The sequence below is a fragment of the Petaurus breviceps genome, unplaced genomic scaffold, assembly GCF_028583685.1.
Source record: "Petaurus breviceps papuanus isolate PSGF00001 unplaced genomic scaffold, PetGlider_PUasm1.0 229, whole genome shotgun sequence".
Taxonomy (NCBI): domain Eukaryota; kingdom Metazoa; phylum Chordata; class Mammalia; order Diprotodontia; family Petauridae; genus Petaurus; species Petaurus breviceps.
Genome location: NW_027185903.1, coordinates 30863518 through 30871017, shown reverse-complemented (window position 1 = coordinate 30871017; position 7500 = coordinate 30863518). Strand labels below are relative to the sequence as shown.

Genomic DNA, 7500 nt, shown 5'->3' with positions numbered 1-7500 from the left:
CTCTTCCTTTTACCCATCCTTTTAGACAGCTTCCATCAGATACTGTGGATTTGAGTTTCATTGTACCCCACTCACAGTTGCCACAAAGGAAGCTCTCCTTCCCTCTTACCTGTACTAATGTAACAACCTCCACCTAAGCTGGTCTTGCCTCTAACCTGCTCCACCCCCCAGTTAGATTTAATGCTGCCAAAATAGCCTTTCTGTTGCATACTAGGACACTTCTATGCTCAAAAACCTACAGGGGCTCCCCATTATCTGTAAGATAAAATATGAAATTCTCCATGAAAACCACCCTGGTCTCATCTTTTTTCCATTAGTGGATACCAACTTCCTGTTCCCCTTCTCCCCCTCATAATTTATAACATGGGGAAGTATTTCAAGGACTCCCATTTTTACTTTTCTTGTATGTGTATATATACATACAAATGTATATCCATATATACCCACAAATATGTACACACATGCACACACATACAAAGCAAGACAAGGATATCAGTGTAATTGCAGTTTTTTCCTTACATTAAATTATAGAAAGCTATAAGAAAAACCCTCAGAACATGGGGTGTAATGGATTCCTTGCATGAATAACATAATTCATATGCATATGAATTTGAGCATGCCTCATGACTCTAAGTTATATGTATCTATACATACATATATACATTAGCATATAGGTTTATACATATATTATACATATATATCCATTTCCCTCACCCTAGATTCCCTCTACAAATGGAAAGGTAAAAGATCATTTTCCTATAATTTATTAATTCTAACAGAGAAATATTCAACACATTCAGTCACTTTCATGACTCCATTTACCTACCAAGGTGAATAAAGCTATTGTGACAAGCCCTGATTCTCTTTTGAAGTCACTTGGGATATCACTACCTAGCTTAAATTTTACTTAATTGTGACATGTCTTATTTTTGAACTGAGGATTTCAGGCTTCACTCACTTGTCCCTTGTGGTAGCAGATGTTTCAGGGACGGGTGACTCTTCATCACTCGCCTTCTGCCACTAGGACTCTCCTTTTTGTATATGATTGACAATGCCATGCTGGAGGGTGCAGAATGGATGGAAGGCTACAGAAGACAAGGTTACTTAATCTATACTTGATTCGAGAAAAGGCACATTGTCTGGCAGGAGTGACAAGTATCCCTAACCTCCTGAAGGGCAGAGCGTCTACACCACAGGACAGCACCCCTTCACCTTTTCACTCACAAATTATTATGCTTGGCTGGTATTTCACTAATCATTGACACCACTTTCTCTCCTCCACATGAGGAGTATTTATTTATTATCTTATTTGAACATCCACTGCCACTATACAATACTCCTTGATCATTATCACCTTGAGGATACCCAATCCCTGAAAGTACTTAAATCTCATTAAAAGCACCCAGGCAGACTAAAAGTGAGGGGCAAGTACTTTTTAAATTGCTTAGCAGTTGAAAAAAAAAACCTTGACTAAGAATTACTTAGAGGACATTAGATCTAGAGTTACAAAGTACATCAAGGGACATCGAGCTGGTTCTCCTCCTTTTATATATGACCACAGCTCTAGAGTTAGAAGACTCATGGGTCATTTAGTCCAACCCCCTCATTTTACAGATAAGGAAACCAAGACCCAGAGAGGTTAAATGACTTGCCTAATGTCACATGGATAGTAAGTATCAGAGTTGGGGTTTGAGCCCAAGTCCTCTGATCCTATAACCAATGCTCTCTAATGTAATATATATATATCACCTTGATATGTTGGTGTCATAAAACAAAAACAAAACACCTGCACTGGCCCTGGAGTCAGGAGGATCTGACTTCAAATCCAGTCTTAGACAACTGACACTTAATAGCTGTGTGACCCTGGGCAAGTCACTTAACCCCAACTGACTCACAAATAAAACAAAACAAAAACCATCTCCCCCCCTTAAAAAAAAACTTGACAACTCTGACCTCCTGTTTTCTTTGTTTTCTAAGCTTAACATTTATCTGTGTAGTTAATCTATGGGTCTTCTTCCACTCTGAAGTCTTACTCATCCACTTATTTTGGTCTGATCTAAGGAAACCTCTTGGGCGGCTAGAGTTGAACTATAATCCTTCCCACAATGAATGTGGTGTTTTAAGTTTCATGTCTTTTCATTAGATCCAATTTAATTAAAGAGCCAACGAAACAATATAACTTTATGGTACATAACCCCTTTTATGGTTTGCAAATAACTAAATCAAACTGTACTGCACTTTGTACCTTGTTCAATCTTTGTCCATTTATATATAAAATGTATACAGCAGTAGCTAATGTTGCTATGGCATTTTAATGCTTTTAAAGCACTTTACATATCTCTTTTGATCTTTTTAACACATCTGTGAGCTAGATGCTATTACCTCCCTTTTATTTTGTTGGTTTTTTTTTTACTGCAGAATTAGTTTATTCATCTTTTCAAATTAAATTTTATTAAGGAAACAGAGAAGGAAAGAGGTTAATTGACTTGCTCAGGGTCTCAAAGCCAAGTATGTATCAGAGACCTAACCTGAATCTAAAGCTTCCTGACTCTGAAGCCTGTAGTATAATGAATGTACAAACATACACACAGAGAGCATCAGAGCCAGTTCACCTCAAGGCCAGAAAGATCTAGGTTCAAGTCCTGACTCTGACAGGCTGGCTCTGGGATTCAGGTTACGCTGCTTAACTTTTCAAGGTTGTAGGCAACTCTCAAAGTCTATAATTTGAAGAGATAGCCCAATATGTGTTGGTAGAAGTGATTCCTTCATATGTGAGCTACATTTAGAAATAAAAGCATACATCTAAGCACCATCAAAATACATTTATGTAAACGTACATATGTATATATAATATGTATGTATATTCAATAAGACTATAAATAGTAGTGCGGTAAACAACTGTTTGGGGCAGCCAGGTGGCACAGTGGAGAGAGCGCTGGGCCTGGAGTCATAAAGACTCATCTTCCCGAGTTTAAATCTGGCCTCAGACACTTACTAGCTGTGTGACCTTGGGCAAGTCACTTAACTTTGTTCGCCTCAGTTTCTTCATCTGTAAAATGAGCTGGGGAAGGAAATGGCAAATCTTTGTATCTTTGCCAAGAAAATCCCAAATGGGGTCACAAAGAGTGGGACATGACTGAAATGACTGAACAACAAACAACTGCTTTACAAACCCAATTTCTCATTGTATATTACTTAAGAATTTTTCGTAGTGACACTGCATTTTAATCAACAGACAATAAATACAAGATTAGAATATCCTAATGCAATTGCAATTTTTTTCTTATAATGGAGATTAGATCAGATCATAAAAATTAGTAAGAAGAGACTCAGAACATCAAATCTAATGGATTCCGTTACATTTTTTAATTGGCTAGTGGATCTTGATATCTCTATGATGATGTATTTTAATTTTGATTTTTCATGAATACATTCAGATTCAAAATCAATTGGACAATTGAAAAAAAAAACAAGAAAATATGCTGTACCTAGTTAGGTATTTGGTCATAAATATGAGGGTATGTGTGTATGTATGCCCTTCCTCTCTCTATGCTTCTCCCTCCTCCCTCTAGCTTTCTTTCTCTGTCTCTCTCTGTCTCCCTCCATCTTCTCTCCCCACCCCCTTTTCTGTCTCTCAACTTTATCCACTTAATTTATATAGCACTACAAAGGAGTTTAACTTTCTTGGCTACTGATAGTAGGTAATGTCACCCTAATGTTCTCTTAATGTCAACCGTGTGTGTGTGTGTGTGTGTGTGTGTGTGTGTGTGTGTGTGTGTGCAAACATGCACGAGATGGTAGAGCCATATAAAAATCAAGGAACTTAATTTTATGACAGTCACGGTCGTCTGATTCCCTAATTATCCTTGGCGATGAGTAGCTGAGCTCATCTCCATTCTGGGCAGCCCTTCAGGTCTTTGATTATATTTAGTGTGGGTATGGGGGAGAGAAAGAAAGGGGCTAAGGGAAAGAAGGTGGTTTTAATCTATTAATCTAAATGCATGGCAGGACTCGGGACAGAAATTTTCAAAATTAGGGAAGCAATCAATCAAACCCTGAGACTCTCTTCCTATCTTCCCCACTCCTCCTACTTAGTGGAACCGACAAGGCGAGAGGTAATAAGCAACTTACCCATTAAGAATCAATTACAAACAGATGTAAATATATAGTCTAAAATAAAGTGGCAAAATATGAAAGGAGTAAAAATTCCTACGAGTGATTTCAGAAGGAAAGGCTTAGTAGTAAGGCCAAAAAGTTAGAATTAACAATCGCTTAAAAAACCTTCTTGAGCTACATGGGAACCTCCCCATTTCCCTTACATTCCTTCCTTTCTTCCTGCTTTCCTTCCTTCCTTCCTCCCTTCTCTCCTTCTTTCCTCCCTCCTTTTAACTTTTTTTGGAGGTAAACAAGGTTAAGTGACTTGCCCAGGGTCACACAGCTAGTAAGTGTCTGAGGCTTTATTTGAACTCAAGTCCAACTGACTCCATGCCTGGTGCTCTATTATGCCACTTAGCTGCTGGCCCTCCCATTTCTAACTTGTCACCTGGTTGGTGGAAATTTCAAGGAGGAGTGTTTGAAGATATCCAACAAGGAAGAGGGTAGAAGAGATATGAAGATAATGAGATCATGGGCTCCTATAGTCATAGATCTAGAAGTAAAAGGGGTCTTAAATTCCATCTCATTCAAATCTCTTATTTTACAGCTGAAGTCCCAGGGGTTAAGTTCCTTGTACAAGGTCACATAGGTAGAAAGCAGTAGTGGCAGAATTTGAACCCAAGTCCTCTAACTCCCAAGTCAGGCCTCTTTCCATTCTGCCATACTGGATAATTTTAGGTTTTTGGAAGGCTGGGTTTTCAAGTTCTCAGACTCACTTAAAATGTGAATACATAGAATTGGCTAATTAAACTACTTCCTTAAAATTAGACCAGGTATGCTTTTGTTTCCTCAATAGATTGTTCAATAAAAGCATAAGCTCCCTGAGGGCAGGGCCTGTTTCATTTTGGGTTTTGCCTCATCAGTCGTCCACATGTCTAGCACACAGTAGGGACTTGTTAAGGGTCTGAAAAGCTGCATTCACTGAACATTACATATGAACCAAGTTATTTTAAAATAAGACTATAAGACATAGCTTTGTTACTGTTGTTCATCCTTTGTTTTGAAGAGGACCAATGACATCACATGGTGATGCCTTGACTTATGTATTAATTGTATTTAAGTGAGGCAGAGTTGTATACAGTCATCAGTCTCACTCTTTCTTCCAGAGTCATCAAAATCCAGTGGCAAGACAGAAGTCAGGACAACTGGTGATGGCCCAAGATGCAGGGAATGACCTTGGCATCTTTGATGTCTGACCAAGCTCTAAGAGTTCCAAAGCACCTGCTTCAGCTGCCTTCATGGCCATTAGAACAAATCATTCTTATTTGCCCATTCTGCCAGGGGAAGTCTTCACATGTTTGGGCTAGACACCGCCCTAATCACTGATGGGTCCTGAGGACTCCCAGTTACCCTCAACCTGGTTTAACCCATCTGCTGACGTGGTTTTACCAGGGTTTTCTTTTGTGATTAGGTAATTCTAAGATAACAGGATTTCAAGTTATAAGGGACCTTGGAGACTATGTATCCCATGGCTCTCTTTTTCATAGATAAGGAAACTGAGCCCCAACCTCACTGTGCTCAAGGCTGTTGTTAGTCCTTCATTCTCGAAAGGGACCATGACATCAGGAAGGTGTCAAGACTTGCAGGTGAATTGGATGTAAGTGAAGGTGGTCTGTGCAGAGTCACCAGCCTCACTTCATACTCAAGAGCATACATAGTTGTAGGGGTGGAAAAGACCTAAAAGGCTATCTACTCCAATTACCTAATTTTACAGGAGACTGAGGCCAGGAAAAATAAATTATATTCTAATGCAATAAGGGTACATTTAAAGGAACAAGGGGGTGAACTGTTTTAGTAAGAGCAGACTATTTCTAAAACAGAAAGAATTCTCACTCTCTATATGCCATGTATTTGTTTTTTACACTCAGGTTTTTTATGTTGGGTTTTCTTTTGTGAAATAAGATAGAGCTGCATTATTGTTAAAAGGCATCCATACTATACTAGGGACCACAGAAAACACTCATGTGTTTAAAGTTAAAATGATTAATTGTTTCAACTAACTTTTTAGTTGAATCTTTCAGGTTTTCCAAGAATAATATCATATCATCTGCAAAAAGAGATAGTTTTAATCACCTCATTCCCCATTCTGATTCCTTCAATTTCTTTTTTTTCTCTTATTGTTATTGCTAGGATTTCAATACAATACGAATGCTATTGGTGACAGTGTTGTTTTACATCTGACCTTACAGAGAAGGGTTCTAGTGTATCACCATTATAAATAATGTTTGCTGGGTGGCCAGGTAGCACAGCAAGTAAGAGCACCAGCTCCAGTGTCGGGATGACCTGGAGATCGAATCCCGGGCTCAGACACTTAGCACCCACCCAGAAACACCTGGCCGTGTAACCTTGAGCAAGTTACTTAGCCCCAATTGCTTAGGGGCGGCCAGGTGGCTCAGCGAGTAAGAGCACTGGCTCCAGTGTTGGGATGACCTGGACCAAATCCGGGCTCAGATACTCAGCACCACACCCAGAAATAATTGGCCCTGTAACCTTGAGCAAGTTACTTAACCCCGATTGCTTTAAAAAAATAAATAAATAAAATAAATAAAAAATAAAAATAATGTTTGCTGATGGTTTTAGATAAATGCTTTATATCAATTTAGGAAAAATCCATTTATACCAATACTTTTCAAATGTTTTTAATAGAAATGAGTGTTGGACTTTTTCAAAAGTTTTTTTCTGTGTCTATTGATAACACTCATATGATTTTTTAAACTTTTATTATTGATGTAATCAATTATGTTAGCAGTTTTTCTTATGTGAAACCATCCCTACATTACTAGTATAAGTCCCACTTCATCATAATGCATAATCTTTGTAATATATTGTAATCTTTTAACTAGTATTTTATTTAGGATTTTTGCATCCATATTCACTAATGAAATTGGTCTGTAATTTTCTTTTTCTGTTTTTACTGGTTTAGGCATCAGTATCATATTTGTTTCATAAAGGAGTTTGGTAGAATCCCTTCTTTATCTATCATTTCAAATAATTTATTTAATATTGGGATCAGCTAATCTTCAAATGTTTGACAGAATTCACTCATAAATCCATCTTGGTCCTTGTGCTTATGCAAGACTTTCATATTGCATGCAAGTAGTAAGAGAGTTCATAATATTTAAAAAGATAGCCACACCTGGGTTCAGGTCTTTGCATCATATTTTAGGAGGCACACTAAGAAGACAGAACATGTGTAGAAGGGCGATTAAGACACTCAGGGGACTGAAAACCATACCATGAAGACTGGGTAAGGATATTCCAATATAGGAGCATTCTGCTTCCAGAGAAGATGATTAAGAGGGGTGTGTGTGTGTGTGTGTGTGTGTGTGTGTGTGTGTGTGTGTG

At 38.2% G+C, this 7500-nt stretch overlaps 1 protein-coding gene across 1 annotated transcript in view; it reads right to left on the bottom strand.

The window, feature by feature from the left end:
- Positions 1-7500, bottom strand: part of MAST4 (microtubule associated serine/threonine kinase family member 4) — an 808407-nt gene that overhangs the window by 19347 nt on the left and 781560 nt on the right. The window lies entirely within an intron of this gene.